Raw genomic sequence first — 20,804 nt, forward strand, 5'->3', positions numbered from 1 at the left:
CTCCTGGAAATGACTGGCTTAGAATGGCCAAAGGTATAGATGTGTGTGTTCAAGTCAAAGGAAACGACAGGCTGTCTTCCTCTACTGGATTTATTACAATCTTTGCAAGCTGGGTAATGTTTGCTGTGGTCTGGAACAACACAGCACACAAACAATCATCAGAAATGCAGGCAATATTACATACAGATAATGTGTCGTGAAATAAACAGGATGTAAGTAAGGAAAATTAAATTAGGCATACTGATTCAATATTTACATACAGCTAGCCTAAATAGCATGTTAGCATGGATTAGCTTGCATTAATGCACTCACCAAATATGCGTGATTAGCATTCCACTCTAGGGCTGCAACTAACGATTATTTTGATAGTCAATCAGTCAACGATTATCTTAACAATTAGTGGACTAATCAGATAAGTAAGAAACAAACATTTAATGGCTCTAATTTTTTCATCGACTTCTAAATACAGCTTAAGTTATTTTAGGCATGTGCTTATAGAATTTAATGCATGTAATGCTTTAGAAAAGAAAATGGACGGCACAAAAAGCCAAAAGGCTTGTTTCCAGTAAATATTCATCACATTTGATACATTCAATAATAAAAGATATATAACCTGTAACATGTATTTAAAAATGACGTTACAAAAATGGATACATTTTGTACATAAACACAGTATACATGTCAGGTGATTTGAAAAAAAACAATACAATACAAAAAATGGGGGCGGGAGGTATATATACACTATGTACATGACACTATGTACATGATTATGCACATGTTGACTCCAAGAATGTGCAAAGCAGAATGAGAAAATATATATACACTATAACTAATGTTATATACACTATAACCGGTGTTATGACTTCACCTTTATCGTTAGTTTTTAAAGGCCTACTGAAATGAGATGTTCTTATTCAAACGGGGATAGCAGGTCCATTCTATGTGTCATACTTGATCATTTTGCGATATTGCCATATTTTTGCCGAAAGGATTTAGTAGAGAACATCGACGATAAAGTTTGCAACTTTTGGTCGCTAATAAAAAAGCCTTGCCTGTACCGGAAGTAGCAGACGATGTGCGCGTGACGTCACGGGTTGTAGGGCTCCTCACATCTGAACATTGTTTATAATCATAGCCACCAGCAGCAAGAGCAATTCGGACCGAAAAAGCGACGATTTCCCCATTAATTTGAGTGAGGATGAAAGATTCGTGGATGAGGAAAGTTAGAGTGAAGCACAAAAAAAAAAAAAAAAGAAAAGGCGACGGCAGTGTGAGCGATTCAGATGTTATTAGACACATTTACTAGGATAATTCTGGAAAATCCCTTATCTGCTTTTTGTGTTAATAGTGTTTTAGTGAGATTATAAAGTCATACCTGAAAGTCGGAGGGCTGCGGTGAACGCCAGTGTCTCTGACAGAAGCCAATGGAGGAGCCAAGATCACAGCTGCCTTTTTGACAGCTACAGGAGGAGGTCCCATAATCCACTGAAGTCTCCGGTAAGAGTCGACTTAATATCACAATTTTCCCACCCAAAAACCTGCTTGTTGACGTAGAGAAACATGTTGGCTTGACTGCTCTGTGTTAAAGCTTCACAACAAACAAAGAAACACCGGCTGTGTTTCGGTTGCTAAAGACAGCTGCAATCCACCTCTTTCCACCAACAGTATTCTTCTTTATTGTCTCCATTATTAATTGAACAAATTGCAAAAGATTCAGCAACACAGACGTCCAAATTACTGTGTAATTCTGCGATGAAAAGAGACTACTTTTAGTCGTATGTGGTGCTGGGCTAATATGTCCGCTACAATAATGCTTCCCATCATTCCGCGACGTTTTCAACAGGAAACTCCGCGGGAAATTTAAAATTGTAATTTAGTAAACTAAAGCGGCCGTATTGTCATGTGTTGCAATGTTAATATTTCATCATTGATATATAAACTATCAGACTGCGTGGTCAGTAGTAGTGGCTTTCAGTAGGCCTTTAAGCCAAAATGTGTCCGTTCTCCCTTTTCTCTCTGCACACTGTGTCTGTTTGTAAGTAAATGGGTTGTACTTCTATAGCGCTTTCCTACCTTTTTTAAGGAACTCAAAGCGCTTTGACACTATTTCCACATTCACACACACACATTCACTCACTGATGGCTGGAGCTGCCATGCACGGCTCTAACCCTGACCCATCAGGAGCAAGGGTGAAGTGTCTTGGTCAAGGACACAACGGACGTGACCAGGTTGGTAGAAGGTGGGGATTGAACCAGTAAACCTCAGATTGCTGGCACGGCCACTCTCCCCCAAGTACTCAGTGATTGTGCGCCGCCGAACATGCTCCTCTGCTATTAAAACCAGCAATGACATGGCGGGACGATGACGGGGGAAGTGGGGCGGGGTACTTTTTAGAGGCGCTATAGTACCAAATTTTGACAAGAACAAGAAAGTTTGATCATATTACGCCTGTACTGTATATACCTTTATATACATATATACATACATATATACCTGTACTGGCTCACCTGCACTGGCTTCCTGTGCACTTAAGATGTGACTTTAAGGTTTTACTACTTACGTATAAAATACTACACGGTCTAGCTCCAGCCTATCTTGCCGATTGTATTGTACCATATGTCCCGGCAAGAAATCTGCGTTCAAAGGACTCCGGCTTATTAGTGATTCCCAAAGCCCAAAAAAAGTCTGCGGGCTATAGAGCGTTTTCCGTTCGGGCTCCAGTACTCTGGAATGCCCTCCCGGTAACAGTTCGAGATGCTACCTCAGTAGAAGCATTTAAGTCTCATCTTAAAACTCATCTGTATACTCTAGCCTTTAAATAGACTCCCTTTTTAGACCAGTTGATCTGCCGCTTCTTTTCTTTCTCCTATGTCCCCCCCTCCCTTGTGGAGGGGGTCCGGTCCGATGACCATAGATGAAGTACTGACTGTCCAGAGTCGAGACCCAGGATGGACCGCTCGTCGGGACCCAGGATGGACCGCTCGCCTGTATCGGTTGGGGACATCTCTACGCTGCTGATCCGCTTGAGATGGTTTCCTGTGGACGAGACTCTCACTGCTGTCTTGGAGCCACTATGGATTGAACTTTCACAGTATCATGTTAGACCCGCTCGACATCCATTGCTTTCGGTCCCCTAGAGGGGGGGGTTGCCCACATCTGAGGTCCTCTCCAAGGTTTCTCATAGTCAGCATTGTCACTGGCGTCCCACTGGATGTGAATTCTCCCTGCCCACTGGGTGTGAGTTTTCCTTGCCCTTTTGTGGGTTCTTCCGAGGATGTTGTAGTCGTAATGATTTGTGCAGTCCTTTGAGACATTTGTGATTTGGGGCTATATAAATAAACATTGATTGATTGATTGAAATATGATTCATTAGTATCGCAGTACTATACTGACACCGGTATGCCGTACAAACCCTAGTATGACTTGAGAAAGTGGTGAAAAGGTTTGAAACCCGACAGCACCTCTACGCTGTTTATTTATCACCTGCTTCGGCGAGGTCTCTTCCCGCCATAAATACCAACAGTCATGCACTTAAGGGCACGACGGCGTTCAACATTTGCACGGCGTCGTGTGTGAAATCAGATTACGTCCGAGCTCAATTGACTTAACGCATATAAAGAGACCAGATCCTATTAACGAACAGACCGCCCTCCGGCGCCGACCCGACCCGAGAGCGAGCTAATCTGGCATGCAAATTAAATCCTGCCCACGCGTGCGCACCGGTTAAACCGATCCATTACACCATTTCCGCTTATTTATATATACTATTATAAAAAGAAGAAGGTCAGAAACAAACAGAGGGATGTTTAAATTGTGATGCAATGCGGCGGCCTGGCCACTAGGGGCAGCAGGGTCACTCACCAGTAGGAAACAACATACTAAAATAGTATGTCGTGAGTCTCCGGAAGCCCCCCCCCTTTTTTTTTAAGCTTCACATGAATTGAATATTTTCACTTTATCTAACACAAGGGTGGGGGTTCCCTGACAAATATAAATAAATAAAGCCTTCCCCATGCAGGTATGCTTGAGTGTGTGTGCACCTCATTTCAAGCACAATTAACTTGAAATGGAGTGCTGCAGGATCAATAGTCCCCATTTGATCCAGGCGGGGGCCGCGTGAGGAGGGGGGGGGAAGGGGGGGGGTATATGTCACTTTATGGAAATGGCTCACACACATGGTAATAGAGCTAGTTTAACAACAACTTGGAGGATTTAATGTTGCCGTTTTTTTTTTTCCTCCACCGGCGCCGCGGATAACAAACAGCAGGACGCACTTGGGGGCCATCTTGGTTTATCCCAGCTTCAATTCATCTTAAAGAGAGATGCCATTTAAAGCTAATGAGGAGCGAGTAAAAGTAATGCGTGTTGGTGCTGAGAGAGGTGAAAGGATCAGACTCGAGATTCAATACGAGGGTTGTACGGTATATCAATAGTAATAAAGTACTGCAGTACTAATGAATTAAAAAAGATAATGGTACTTTTAAAAAAAAAAAATGATGCCCATGACAGTGCGCTATGGTGACTAGGGTTGTCCCAAAAACAATATTTTGGTACCAAAATGTGTTTCGATACTTTTGTAAATAAAGGGGACCACAAAAAAATGGCATTATAGGCTATATTTTAACCAAAAAATGTTATAGTACATCAAACATTTGTTTTCTTTTTGCAATTATTTCCTAAATAAAATAATGAACATACTAGACAACTAGTCTTTTAGTAGTAAGTAAGCAAACAAAGGCTCCCAATTAGTTTGCTGACATATTGTGTCATTTTCCATTCTATTATGTTGTCAACATAATGAGGAACAAGCTGCAAAATTATTATTCATCTACTTTACTGTTAATATCTGCTTACTTTCTATTTTAACATGTACTTTCTACACTTCTGTTAAAATGTAATAATCACTTATTCTTCTGTTGTTTGGATGCTTTACATTAGCTTTGGATGATACCACACATTTCGGTATCGATCCGATACCATGTAGTTACAGGATCATACATTGGTCATAATTAAAGTCCTCATGTGTCCATAGACATATTTCCTGAGTTTATAAACATAATGTGAATTCTGAAAAAAAGAAAAAAGATTTTGTGACGCTAAAAAATATCAATGTAATCATAGTAGTATCAATAAGATACGCCCCTGTACTTGTTTTTTTTTTCTTTCTTTGATGCGCCTGAAAGAGTGGCAGAACATCACAGTATCTCCTTTGAATTCCTTCATTTTACTTTATTTCTGGTATTATTCTCAACTTTTCTTGCTTTTTTTTCTTGCACTTATTTGGAACCATTTCCCCTGTGGTTCAATAAAGTTTGTTTAAGTATCATTAAAGTGGATGTCAGGTGTGGATCCACCAAATACGTTTGTTTACATAGTGAATCATGTTTTTGTTGTTGTTAATATATTCATTTATTTATTTTTTAAATGTATTAAATCCAACAAAACAATACACAACAATACCATAATAGTGCATTTCCAATTCCAAAACCAAACCCGACCCAGTAACATTCAGAATAGCAATGAACAGAGTAACTGAGAGGATGCACAAACACCACACAAAACAATCCAAAAGCAGTCAGACAAAAATGAATATTATCAACAACAGTATCAATATTAACACCAATTTCAACATAGCAGTGATTAAAAGTCCCTCGTAGACATTTATAAAAAATAAAAACATTTAAAAAACAAACAAAGAATGGTTTCATCTGACATCACATGGACAAAGATAAGACCTTCTGGAGGAAAGTTTTGCGGTCAGATGAAACAAATATTGAGCTGTTTGGCCACAATACCCAGCAATGTGTTTGGAGGAGAAAAGGTGAGGTCTTTTAATCCCAGGAACACCAAGCCCTCTGTCAAGCATGGTGGTGGTAGTATTATGCTCTGGGCCTGTTTTGCTGCCAATGGAACTGCTGCTTTCTAGAGAGTAAATGGGACAATGAAAAAGGAGGATTACCTCCAAATTTTCCAGGACAACCTAAAATTATCAGCCCGGGGTTTGGGTTTTGGGCACAGTTGGGCGTTGCAACAGGACAATGACCCCAACCATGTCAAATGTGGTCAAGTAATGGCTAAATCAGGCGAGAATCAAGGTTTTAGAATGGCCTTCCCAAAGTCCTGACTTAAACGTGTTGGACAATGCTAAAGAAACAAGTCCATGTCAGGAAAAAAAACAACACATTTAGCTGAACTGCACCAATTTTGTCAAGACGAGTGGTGAAAAATTCAACCAGAAACTTGTGGATGGCTACCAGAAGCACCTTATTGCAGTGAAACTTGCCAAGGGACATGTAAGCAAATATTAACATTGCTGTATGTATACTTGTCAGGTTCAAACACTGATGACATCTATTAAACAGACAAGAAGCAAGGAATCATGCAGAGACAGAGTTCAATTTGGCTAAAACGAGGAGAGACGTTTTTTGGGCTGTACTCTAATCCAAACTACACCCTAAAGTCCTACCCAAGTGCTTCCTCTATTTATTTGGGAGGTCCCTGGTTATATCACTGAAGTTGTCGCTGTGGGAAGGGGGTATTCTCAACAACTCCAGTTAGGCACAATATATGACTATTAATGGGACGCAAATGTGTCGACGCTCGTGGTATCGCCCTGTCTCTGCTGTGTCTGCGTCACGGCACTCGATGATCAGCAGCCGATTCAGGGTCGGAAAACACTGATACAAGATGACTTGCTTTGCACAGATAGAAAAAGTACAACTTCAGCACAATTGATAATAACTATAGCAACGGCCCTTAATCATAAGAATTGTGTGATAATATATACATAATTATTCGAACAATACTTTTGACCCAGCAGATTTGGTCACATTTTCATAATAAATTCATAAAAGAACCAAACTTCATGAATGTTTTTTTTTTCGTGACCAACAAGTATGTGCTCCAATCACTCTATCACAAAAAAATAAGAGTTGTAGAAAGTATTGGAAACTCAAGACAGCCATGACATTATGTTCAAGTGTGTGTAAACTTTGGATTGCGACTGTATATATGGGCCACCATTTTTTTAACCCAATGCGGCCCCCGGGTCAAAAAGCCCATTTTTTTAAATTTTTTTTTTTTTACTTTATTTTGAAAAATAGGAAAACACATTTTGGTGCATTTGGTACACATTGGGCAGGGACGTGCGGTGAGCTAAACACCAGGTGAGGCATACATACTTTTTTTTTTCTTCTTTTTTTTAATTTTTTTTACTTAAATTAATATGTGCAACTCTAGTCATTGTTGATTTAGGTTAAATACCACAAATGGATAAATGGGTCCAAAAACTATTTGATAAAGTTGTTATTAAATACCTTTTGGTCCCATTTGCTTTTAACAAAATAAATCAAGTATTGTGAGTGTATATTACCTTTCTGTGTTTGTATCTGAAGCAGCAATAGCTATCCTCCATGAAAACGTACTTTGTATGATTGCATTAATTTTGTCTTAAAGTCCAGTTTAGAGAAGTATTTAATCTTTGAGGCAGTATATAATCCTCCATATTGGCAGAAACATTCATTTAATTAAATTTCATTCCAAGAAATTAAACAATATTTTTGCATCTGACAAAAAACACTGGCTTACTCTAATAAAAGGTACTGCTGAGGCATTGAACTGCAAATTGACAATATATCGCCTCCTACCTTGAGGCAGAGGTACTTGCTGCCTCAAGACCTGCCCTTTCCATGTGGCAACAAGCTTCAATCAATCAATGTTTACTTATATAGCCCTAAATCACTAGTGTCTCAAAGGGCTGCACAAACCACCACGACATCCTCGGTAGGCCCACATAAGGGCAAGGAAAACTCACACCCAGTGGGACATCGGTTTGCACCCCCTCGCACACACGCTTAATACACAGTGTGTGTAGCCGTGGAGGCACCGCCTGTGTCTGCCTCACTTCTCACCCGCTGCATTGTTTTGATCAGGAAACATGGAATTTCTGTGATTTTGACCATGAAAATGATCAAAATATACAGGAACCACATAAAAAGCATAAACCAAAAGAGAAATATTAAAACTTATTTTATTTTATTACTTCATTTTGGAACATCTCATGGCTTCATGGTGGGGGAGGGGTTAGTGCGTCTGCCTCACAATATGAAGGTCCTGCAGTCCTGGGTTCAAATCCAGGCTCGGGATCTTTCTGTGTGGAGTTTGCATGTTCTCCCCGTGAATGCGTGGGTTCCCTCCGGGTACTCCGGCTTCCTCCCACTTCCAAAGACATGCACCTGGGGATAGGTTGATTGGCAACACTAAATTGGCCCTAATGTGTGAATGTGAGTGTGAATGTTGTCTGTCTATCTGTGTTGGCCTTGCGATGAGGTGGCGACTTGTCCAGGGTGTACCCCGCCTTCCGCCCGTTTGTAGCTGAGATAGGCGCCAGCGCCCCCCGCGACCCTGAAAGGGAATAAGCGGTAGAAAATGGATGGATGGATGGATGGAACATCTCATATTAAGCCACCTGGTGGCAGGTGAGGCACTGCCTCACTTGCCTCTCTTAACAGCACATCACTGGTATCGGGACAACCCTACACAATACATACGCAGAATTTAATACCTTTTTTTTTTTTTGCTGCACTTGCTGGTCTTATAAGAGCCAACATAAAAGATAAATGAACAGCCGATGACCCTCGTGAAGCCCCTTCATCATATAAACAACAAAAAACAGAGCGAATCAAGGCCAATTCCCCGATGGGTGCTTATATGAAATGCAACTTTCACGTGCTACCCCCCCCCCCCGAATGTGGCATTTATTTGCAGGACTCTGTTTCAATTTAAAGGGAATGGCAGCTGAAGGAGGCACAAGGGACAGTGTCTCATCACTGCCACTTACCACTCTTATAGGCCTGCTGGCTGGCGAGGTGGAGGAGGAGGGGAACCTCAGCAGGCAGCCCCACTTAAAACAGCGAAGACCTCCACCCGTCGATGTAATGTGCAGGCCTGCCGCTGATAGCCTCGTATTCCCGAGCCCTTTTTGCCGTGCCAGCGGGAACGTTTGTTGTCGCCATGCTGACAGCTTCATGGCGTTTTGAGGAACACAATGCTGCACGCATTAAAAAAAGGCCGTTAAAAGTTAAGGTCTCTAATGACAGACTCGGCGCGAGGGATATATGGCCCTGTTTCCTTGTACATGCTACCACCTTTTTGTCGGTAATCCGTCCCAAAGGGAAGATTGAATCGTACGAAGATTAAATAACTTTTTCCCTATAAAGAATGCAAATCCTGTTAATTCATTCCAGACCCGGAAAAACAATGCAAAATATACAGTAGTACCTCAATTTACAAGCTTAATTGGTTCTGTCACGGACCTGTTATCTTAAAGGCCTACTGAAATGAGATGTTCTTATTTAAACGGGGATAGCAGGTCCATTCTATGTGTCATACTTGATCATTTCGCGATATTGCCATATTTTTGCTGAAAGGATTTAGTAGAGAACATCGACGATAAAGTTCGCAACTTTTGGTCGCTAATAAAAAAAAACTTGCTTTTACCGGAAGTAGCAGACGATGTGCGCGTGACGTCACGGGTTGTAGGGCTCCTCACATCCTCACATTGTTTATAATCATAGCCAGCAGCAGCTAGAGCTATTCGGACCGGGAATGCGACAATTTCCCTATTAATTAACGGGACTCCGCTTGGGATGGTTTCCTGCTGGCTCCGCTGTGAACGGGACTCTCGCTGCTGTGTTGGATCCGCTTTGGACTGGACTCTCGCGACTGTGTTGGATCCATTATGGATTGAACTTTCACAGTATCATGTTAGACCCGCTCGACATCCATTGCTTTCCTCCTCTCCAAGGTTCTCATAGTCATCATTGTCACCGACGTCCCACTGGGTGTGAGTTTTCCTTTCCTTGCCCTTATGTGGGCCTACCGAGGATGTCGTGGTGGTTTGTGCAGCCCTTTGAGACACTAGTGATTTAGGGCTATATAAGTAAACATTGATTGATTGATTGATTGAATTTGAGCGAGGATGAAAGATTCGTGGATGAGGACGTTTAGAGTGAAGTACTAGTAAAAAAAAGAAAAAGAAAAGGCGACGGCGGCAGGCGTCATTACAAATGTAATTACACACATTTACTAAGATAATTCTGGAAGATCCCTTATCTGCTTGTTGTTTTAATAGTGTTTTAGTGAGATTGTAAAGTCATACCTGAAAGTCGGACTGCTGCGGTGAACTCCAGTGTCTCTGAGAGAAGCCGAGGAGACAAGATCACAGCTGCCTTTTTGAGCTGCAGGAGGAGGTCCCATAATCCACTGAAGTCTCCGGTAAGAGCACAATATTCCCATCCAAAAACTTGCTGGTTGACGTAGAGAAACATGTTCGCTTGACCGCTCTGTGTTAAAGCTTCACAACAAAGAAACACCGGCTGTGTTTCGGTGCTAAAGGCAGCTGCAATCCACCGCTTTCCACCAACAGCATTCTTCTTTGACGTCTCCATTATTAATTGAACAAATTGCAAAAGATTCAGCAACACAGATGTCCAAATTACTGTGTAATTATGCGATGAAAAGAGACGACTTTTAGCCGTGAATGGTGCTGGACTAATATGTCCGCTACAACCCGAGACGTCACAAACACGCGTCATCATTCCGCGATGTTTTCAACAAGAAAATCCGCGGGAAATTTAAAATTGTAATTTAGTAAACTAAAGCGGCCGTATTGGCATGTGTTGCAATGTTAATATTTCATCATTGATATATAAACTATCAGACTGCGTGTTAGGTAGTAATGGGTTTCAGTAGGCCTTTAAAACACTTGTATCTCAAATCGTCGCCTCCCATTAAAACAAATTGAATAAAAACTTTTTGGGACATATAACATGCCTTTTAAAAGAAAAACAGATTTTTAGATAAGGACATTTTTTTTATATATAAAAACAACACAATAGAATGTCCATCAAATAACTACAGTAGTTGTATGACGTTATTTACAAAACATATACACAATTCACTTTGGAGAGAGGACTACTATGGTATTTCCTTCTTTGTTAAAAACACCATCAGCAGCTTTTCCATATTTTTATGGATAAATGTGTCAGAGTTTGTTGTTGACAAACCCCAAGATGCAGAAAAAGAGGCAGGCGTTGAGTGAGAAAACATGATTTAATAAAAATACTAAAACAAAAACAAACAAAAGGGGTACAACAAAAAGCGCGCACAAGGCGGATAACAAACTAAAAGAGCTAGCATGGGAGCTAGAAAACAAAAGGAGCTTTGCATGGAAGCTAGCAAAAACAAAAGGGAAGCAGGCAAATCATATTGTCTAAAAATCCATTTTCCCATCTATATTGGACATAATCACGCTCGTATATATATATAAATATACATATACATATATAAGTTTATATATACATATCAATATACGTATACATATATAGAAAGACATGCACCTGGGGATAGGTTGATTGGCAACACTAAATTGGCCCTAGAGTGTGAATGTGAGTGTGAATGTTGTCTGTCTATCTGTGTTGGCCCTGCGATGAGGTGGCGACTTGTCCAGGGTGTACCCTGCCTTCCGCCCGATTGTAGCTGAGATAGGCGCCAGCGCCCCCCTCGACCCCAAAAGGGAATAAGTGGTAGAAGATGGATGGAAGCTAGCGGGTAGCAAGCAGGAAAACAAAAGTCGTTATGTGTAGCATAAAGACAAATTGAAAGCAGGGAACAAAAGACAGTAAGCTACAAACTGCTACCGAAATATAGTTTACCGCTACGCTGAAATGGCACGACATGACACGACAGGAGCGACAATACAGAGGTGACATCGACATGACATTTAGCAACGACAATAATCTAGCCCTGACTGGAGGACAAAAGCAGGTAAAAATAGGAGCGGGCTGATTGACACCAGGTGTGGCCAGGTGCCAATCAGCCACAGCTGAGGGGAAACAGCGCTCAGGGAGAAAGACAGGAAACCAACAAAATAAGAGCGCTGACAGGAAATACTACACACACAGAGGAAAAACTAAAACACAAACAAACTGTCAGGGGCAAGCCTGACAAAATGTTCCCCGGTCGATAACATTTTAGCATTCTTGGCTCATTCTGCTTCAGTATAGTCTACCTCACGATTCAATTAAGATTACAATTCGATTATAAATTCATTACTTATACATCCATCCATCCATTTCCTACCGCTTGTCCCTTTTGGGGTCGCGGGGGGTCGCAGGACCCTAACTCAGCTGCATTCGGGGGGAAGGCGGGGTACACCCTGGACAAGTCGCCACCTCATCGCAGGGCCAACACAGATAGACAGACAACATTCACACACTAGGGTCGATTTAGTGTTGCCAATCAACCTATCGCCAGGTGCATGTTATTACTTTTACATATTTATTATTATTATTATTATTTTGTATATTGTTAATATATTGTATATTATACTGTATGCTACAAAACCCAAAACCAGTGAAGTTGGCACGTTGTGAAATTCGTAAAAATAAAAACAGAATACAATGATTTGCAAATCCTTTTCAACTTATATTTCATTGAATAGACTACAAAGATACAATATTTAATATTCGACCTAAGAAACTTCTTTTTTTTTTTTTCAAATAATCATTAACTTAGAATTTAATGGCAGCAACAAAGTGCTAAAAAGTTGGCACAGGGGCATTTTTACCACTGTTTTACATGGCCTTTCCTTTTAACAACACTCAGTAAACGGTCGGCAACTGACGCGACCAAATTTTGAAGTTTTTCAGGCGGAATTATTTTCCATTCTTGTACAGCTTAAGTTGTTCAACAGTCCGGGGTCTACGTTGTGGTATTTTAGGCTTCATAATGCACCACACATTTTCAATGGGAGACAGGTCTGGACTACAGGCAGGCCAATCTAGTACCCGCACTCTTTTATTATGAAGGCACACTGTTGTAATATGTGGTTTGGCATTGTCTTGCTGAAATAAGCAGGGGCGTCCATGATAACGTTGCTTGGATGGCAACATATGTTGCTCCAAAACCTGTATGTACCTTTCAGCATTAATAGTGCCTTCACAGATGTGTAAGTTACCCATGCTTTGGGCACTAATACACCCCCATATCATCACAGATGCTGGTTTGTGAACTTTGCACCTATAAGAATCCGGATGGTTCTTTTCCTGTTTGTTCCGGAGGACACGACGTCTACAGTTTCCAAAAACAATTTGAAATGTGGACTCCTCAGACCACAGAACACTTTTCCACTTTGCATCAGTTCATCTTAGATGAGCTGGGGCCCAGCGAAGCCGGCGGCGTTTCTGGGTGTTGTTGATAAATGGCTTTCGCTTTGCTTAGTAGAGTTTCAACTTGCACTTACAGATGTAGCGACTAACTCTAGTTACTGACAGTGGTTTTCTGAACTGTTCCTGAGCGCTTGTGGTGATATTCTTTACACACTGATGTTGATTTTTGATGCAATACAGCCTGAGGGACCTAAGGTCACTGGCATTCTTCTTACATGCAGTGATTTCTCTAGATTCTCTGAACCTTTTGATGATGTTACGGACCATAGATTGTGAAATCCCGAAATTCATTGCAATAGCTCATTGAGAAATGTTGTTCTTAACATTTTCGACAATTTGCTCACGACTTAGTTAACAAAGTGGTGACCCTGGCCTCATCCTTGTTTGTGAAAGACTGAGCATTTCACGGAAGCTGCTTTTATACCCAATCATGGCACTCACCTGTTCCCAATTAGCCTGTTCACCTGTGCGATGTCCCGAATAAGTGTTGGATGAGCATTCCTCAACTTTCTCAGTCTTTTTTGCCACTTGTGCCAGCTTTTTTTAAACATGTTGCAGTCATCAAATTCCAAATGAGCTAATATAACAAAGTTTTCAATTTCTAACATTAAGTATCTTGTCTTTGCAGCCTATTCAATTGGATAGAGGTAGAAAAGGATTAGCAAATCATTGTATTGTGTTTTTATTTTACGATTTACACAACGTGCCCACTTCACTAGTTTTGAGGGTTGTAATTCATTAGTACCGCGGTACTTTATTAGTACCGTATTGTACAGCACTAATAGCTAATATAGTGAGTAAAAATCCAAATGTCAATCACAACCTTCTTGATGATCCCCTCTTGCGTAGGCCTGATTTTTACACTCCAAATTAATGCATTTTCACAGAAACAATTTACATTATTCTGGTGGTATTTTTGCCAATCCTGAAAAATTAAGTTTGGGAAAAGGCACAGAAACAAACGATGGATGTTATGAGTCAGATTTCACTTTGCCTTTGAAGGCCTACTGAAAGCCACTACTAGCGACCACGCAGTCTGATAGTTTATATATCAATGATGAAATATTAACATTGCAACACATGCCAACGGTTTAGTTTACTAAATTGCAATTTTAAATTTCGCGCGAAGTATCCTGTTGAAAACGTCGCGGTATGATGACGCGTGCGCATGACGTCACGGATTGTAGCGGATAATTTGATCCCGCACCGATCACAGCTATAAGTCGTCTGCTTTAATCACATAATTACACAGAATTCTGGACATCTTTGTTGCTGAATCTTTTGCAATTTGTTCAATTAATAATGGAGACGTCAAAGAAGAACGATGCAGGTGGGAAGCGATGGATTGCAGCTGCCTTTAGTAACCGAAACACAGCCGGTGTTTCTTTGTTTGTTGTGAAGCTTTAACACAGAGCGGTCAAGCGTACATGTTTCTCTACGCCAACCAGCAATTTTTTGGGTGGGAAAATTGTGATATTAAGTCGGCTCTTACCGGAGACTTGAGTGGATTATGCGACCTCCTCCTGTAGCTGTCAAAAAGGCAGCGGTGATCTTGGCTCCTCTATGGCTTCTCTCAGAGACTCTGGCGGTCACCGCAGCCCTTCGACTTTCAGGTATGACTTTATAATCTCACTAAAACACTATAATGTGTCTAATAATATCTGAATTACTCCCACTGCCGCTGCCTGGAGCCGTCGCCTTTTTTTTAAAAGCTTCACTCTAACTTTCCTCATCCACGAATCTTTCATCCTCGCTCAAATTAAAAGGGAAATGGTCGCTTTCTCAGTCCGAATTGCTCTTGTAGCTGGTGGCTATGATTATAAACAATGTTCAGATGTGAGGAGCCCTACAACCTGTGACGTCACGCGCACATCGTCTGCTACTTCCGGTACAGGCAAGGCTTTTTTATTAGTAACCAAAAGTTGCGAACTTTATCGTCGATGTTCTCTACTAAATCCTTTCAGCAAAAATATGGCAATATAGCGAAATGATCAAGTATGACACATGGAGCTGCTATCCCCGTTTGAATGAGAAAATCTCATTTCAGTAGGCCTTTAAAAGCCACACAAGCCTCCCGTAGGTCATAGTCTGTCCTTTTTGAAATCAGGCTCCATCATTATATTCACTCATGATGCTCTTTCCTAATATGGCCTCAGTCACTAAGAAAAACGCCTGACCCAAAGCGACGTGACGTTCAGCTCTTTCAAGGACGTTCTTGGATAAACAAAGACGACATCCGGACGTCCATCGCCAGAAGGGGTTAATAGTTGATGGAAAGCAAACAACACAATGTCCAAAAATAGCGACGGGACTTTATGTGCTCATTTGATATTCAGCATAGTGTCACACATAGTGGGTGAACATACAGGGCGCACGGCGGGGGGTAAATTAGTGCTGGCAGATGAATGATCAAATAATTCACCAAAAAACACAAAACCAGGCCGAGCCAAATGAAGTCACATTAGCATATTATTGTGGTCCTGGCGGGTCTTTTGTGTGGTCGCATCCCTAACCCTTCGCCACATATTTAGACTGCATAAAACACTGTAAAATATATCTTTTGTGGTGGTTTTTAGGCAGCAATTTCATGGTTCTCTGTGTGACTTAGATGTCTCCTGCAGATGAATAAAAACATGGCGGTAATTTGAAGAAAGCTACGGATTGGGGTGGTGCGCGTCTCTGTCTACGTTCATTCTTGTTTGGAAAACACAGTGCTACCTCAGTCTAGATCAGGGGTGTCCAAACTTTTTCCACAGAGGGCCGCACATGGAAAAATTTAAGCATGCGGGGGCCATTTTGATATTTTTCATTTTCAAACCATAACAAAATATATGGATTTTTTTTTTTAATCCTTATGACTTCTGGGAGCATAGAGGGGCTCAGTCACTAAAATGTTAAAAATAAGTCCATTTCCATCCATTTTCTACCGCTTATTCCCTTTTGGGGTCGCGGGGGACGCTGGCGCCTATCTCAGCTACAATTGGGCGGAAGGCAGCGTACACCCTGGACAAGTCGCCACCTCATCGCAGGGCCAACACAGATAGACAGACAACATTCACACACTAGGGCCCATTTAGTGTTGCCAATCAACCTATCCCCAGGTGCATGTCTTTGGAGGTGGGAGGAAGCCGGAGTACCCGGAGGGAACCCACGCATTCACGGGGAGAACATGCAAACTCCACACAGAAAGATCCCGAGCCTGGATTTGAACCCAGGACTGCAGGAACTTCGTATTGTGAGTCAGACGCACTAACCCCTCTGCCACCGTGAAGCCCTTAAAAATAAGTCAAATTATTATATTATTTTTTATTTAATGCTTACAGTAAATCTCTATATCAGGGGTGTCAAACTCAAATACAGAGTGGTCCGAAATCTAAAACCAAACAAAGCCGCGGGCCGAGGTTGAACAAATGAACCTTTTAATAGGGACCCAAACAAGTTTTGCATTGAATATTGAACAAGCGAGGCTAATATAACTTTATAGTGACATGCAAAATCAAGTTTTAAATAATAATGATAATGAAAAAATATCAATAGCATATCAAATAAAATTAAATAAAAATTTAATGCCTCTTTTCCGCGGTGGCGTTGAGGTGGACGGGGTTCGGTGATAGCGGGGAGTGTATATTGTAGCGTCCCGGAAGAGTTAGTGCTGCAAGGGATTCTGGGTATTTGTTCTGTTGTGTTTATGTTGTGTTACGGTGCGGATGTTCTCCCGAACTGTGTCATTCTTGTTTGGTGTGGGTTCACAGCGTGGCGCATATTTCAATCAATCAATCAATGTTTACTTATATAGCCCTAAATCACTAGTGTCTCAAAGGGCTGCACAAACCACTACGACATCCTCGGTAGGCCCACATAAGGGCAAGGAAAACTCACACCCAGTGGGACATCGGTGACAATAATGACTATGAGAACCTTGGAGAGGAGGGAAGCAATGGATGTCGAGCGGGTCTAACATGATACTGTGAAAGTTCAACATGAAATGGGTTGTACTTGTATAGCGCTTTTCTACTTTCAAGGTACTCAAAGCGCTTTGACACTACTTCCACATTTACCCATTCACACACACATTCACACACTGATGGAGGGAGCTGCCATGCAAGGCGCTAACCAGCACCCATCAGGAGCAAGGGTGAAGTGTCTTGCTCAGGACACAACGGACGTGACGAGGTTGGTTCAAGGTGAGGATTGAACCAGAGACCCTCGAGTTGCGCACGGCCTCTTTTCCGCGGTGGCGTTGAGGTGGACGGGGTTCGGTGATAGCGGGGGGTGTATATTGTAGCGTCCCGGAAGAGTTAGTGCTGCAAGGGGTTCTTGGTATTTGTTATGTTGTGTTACGGTGCGGATGTTCTCCCGAAATGTGTCATTCTTGTTTGGTGTGGGTTCACAGTGTGGCGCATATTTGTAACAGTGTTAAAGTTATTTATACGGCCACCCTCAGTGTGACCTGTATGGCTGTTGACCAAGTATGCATTGCATTCACTTGTGTGTGTGTATAAGCCACATATATTATGTGACAGGGCTGGCACGCTGTTTGTATGGAGGAAAAGCGGACGTGGAGACAGGTTGTAGAGAACGCCAAAGGCAGTGCCTTTAAAGCCCACCCCAAATATTGTTGTCCGGGATGAAATTCGGGAGGGGCACTGAACTTCGAGAGTCTCCTGGGAAAATTGAGAGGGTTGGCAAGTAAGAGTGTTAGCGGTGAATGTGGTGTTACAGCTCTAATGTTACTTTGATATTGCCTCAAGGGCCAAGTGAAATTACACGGTGGGCCAAATTTGGCCTGCGGGCCAGAATTTGAAACCCATGCTCTATATCAACTTGAGGTTGATATAAAGTAAAACAAATAAGGTTTTATGCCTTTTCTGTCAAAGACAACTTTATTTTTTATAGTTAAACTGAAATATGCAGTATTTAGATAGATAGATAGATAGATAGATAGATAGATAGATAGATAGTACGGCGTGGCGCAGTGGGAGAGTGGCCGTGCGCAACCCGAGGGTCCCTGGTTCAAATCCCACCTAGTACCAACTTTGTCACGTCCGTTGTGTCCTGAGCAAGACACTTCACCCTTGCTCCTGATGGGTGCTGGTTGGCGCCTTGCATGGCAGCTCCCTCCATCAGTGTGTGAATGTGTGTGTGAATGGGTAAATGTGGAAGTAGTGTCAAAGCGCTTTGAGTACCTTGAAGGTAGAAAAGCGCTATACAAGTACAACCCATTTATCATTATTTATTTATTTATTGATTCCTTCAGGAGAGTTCCTTTATTTAGCAATTAAAGCCTTCAGAGATCAATAATGCAGGACACCATTGATTTAAATTATTTAATATTTTGGAGTAATCACAGTGAAAAGTTCAATAAAATCCTACTAAATATATTTGAGATCCGAAAGGTGCCCCACTCATAAAGTGATACATTTTTATTAGTTTTTTTTTACTTTTAAAACTTAATTTTCAAGATCAACTTCCGATATATCTGTCGATTTTAAGTTTGAACTATTATTTTTTTTTGTTCTATGCTCTTTTGTCAAAACTTCGATGTTTTTATATGGCAACCACACAACATATGCAATAATTTTTCCACATAAAACATTTTAAAGTGATAATTTTTAAGTAATAATTTATTATAACAGATTTTTTTTTCCTTTTTTTTTTTTCAGCAATGGAAAAAAAAGAAAATAAAGACAAAAGGAAAAAAAACTGCCTGCTTGGCAGCTTTGTGTCAACATTGCCACTTTTTCTCATTATATTTCACCTCATTCCACTTTTTTAAAATGTTTATTTTTTATCTTTGCAATAGTATAATTTTTGCAATTTTTGCAGAATGTATGACAGGCCGGTAAACGATTAGCTGCGGGCCGCAAAAGGCCCCCGGGCTGCACTTTGGACACCCCTGGTCTACATGTTTATTTTGTTCTGTGATGCAGCTTGGCACGTTGTGTAAATAGTAAATAAAAACAGAATACAATGATTTGCAAATCCTTTTCAACCTATATTTAGTCGAATAGACTGCAAAGACAACATACAATGTATTTTTTCAAATATTGGCTTATTTTAAATTTGATAACTGCAACATGTTTCAAAAAAGCTGGCACAAGTGGAAAAAAGACTGAGAAAGCTGAGGAAGGCTCATCAAACACTTATTTGGAACATCCCACAGGTGGACAGGCTAATTGGGACCAGGTGGGCTCCATGATTGGGTATAAAAGCAGTTTCAATGAAATGCTCAGTCGTTCACAAACACGGATGGGGCGAGGGTCACCACTTTGTGAACAAATGCGTGAGCAAATTGTCCAACAGTTTTAGAACAACATTTCTCAAAGAGCTATTGCAAGGAATTTGGGGATTTCACCATCTACGGTCCGTAATATCATCAAAAGGTTTAGAGAATCTGGAGAAATCACTGCACGTGCGCGATGATATTACGGACCTTAGATCCCTCAGGCGGTACTGCATTAAAAAGCGACGTCAGCGTGTAAAGGATATCACCACATGGGCTCATGAACACTTCCGAAAACCACTGTCAGTAACTACAGTTAGTCGCTACATCTGCAAGTGCAAGTTAAATCTCTACTATGCATAGCGGAAGCCATTTATCAACAACACCCAGAAACGCTGCCGGCTTCGCTGGTCCTGAGCTCATCTAAGATGGACTGATGCAAGGTGTTAAAGTGTTCTGTGGTCTGACGAGTCCACATTTCAAATTGTTTTTGGAAACTGGACGTCGTGACCAAAGAGGAATAGAACCATCCGATTGTTATAGGCGTAAATTTCAAAAGCCAGCATCTGTGATAGTATGGGGATGTAGTAGTGGGCAACTTTGACATCTGTGAAGGCACCATTAAGGCTGAAGGGTCCATACAGGTTTCGGAGCGACATATGTTGCTATCCAAGCAACGTTATCATGGACGCCCCTGCTTATTTCAGCAGTACAATGCCAAGCCACGTGTTACAACAGCGTGGCTTCATAGTAAAAGAGTGAGGGTACTAGACTGGCCTGCCTGTAGTCCAAACCTGTCTCCCATTGACATTGTGTGGTGCATTATGAAGTCTAAAATACTACAACGGAGACCCCGGACTGTTGAACAACTTAAGCTGTACATCAAATGGGAAATAATTCCACCTGAAAAGCTTCAAAAACTGTTTGAGTCAGTTCCCGAACGTTTACTGAGTGTTGTTAAAAGAAAAGGCAATGTAACACAGTGGTAAAATTGCCCCTGTCCCAACTTTTTGCAATGTGTTGCTGCCATTAAATTCAAAGTTAATGATTATTTGCAAAAAAAAAACAACAAGTTTCTCAGTTCAAACATTAAACATCTTGTCTTTGCAGTCTATTCAATTGAATATAAGTCAAAAAGAATCAGCAAATCATTGTATTCTGTTTTCATTTACAAATGTACACAATATGCCAACTTCACTGGTTTTGGGTTTTGTATGATATCCATCATCCATCCATCTTCTTCCGCTTATCCGAGGTCGGGTCGCGGGGGCAACAACCTAAGCAGGGAAACCCAGACTTCCCTCTCCCCAGCCACTTCGTCTAGCTCTTCCCGGGGGATCCCAGGCCAGCC

At 41.3% G+C, this 20,804-nt stretch overlaps 1 protein-coding gene across 1 annotated transcript in view; it reads left to right on the top strand.

Annotated features, from left to right (window-relative positions):
* fbxl15 (F-box and leucine-rich repeat protein 15) overlaps positions 1-20,804 on the top strand; it is a 101,962-nt gene that overhangs the window by 40,671 nt on the left and 40,487 nt on the right. The gene's annotated exons all lie outside the window — the stretch shown is intronic.

This window comes from Nerophis ophidion, linkage group LG08 (assembly GCF_033978795.1).
Source record: "Nerophis ophidion isolate RoL-2023_Sa linkage group LG08, RoL_Noph_v1.0, whole genome shotgun sequence".
NCBI classification, from domain to species: domain Eukaryota; kingdom Metazoa; phylum Chordata; class Actinopteri; order Syngnathiformes; family Syngnathidae; genus Nerophis; species Nerophis ophidion.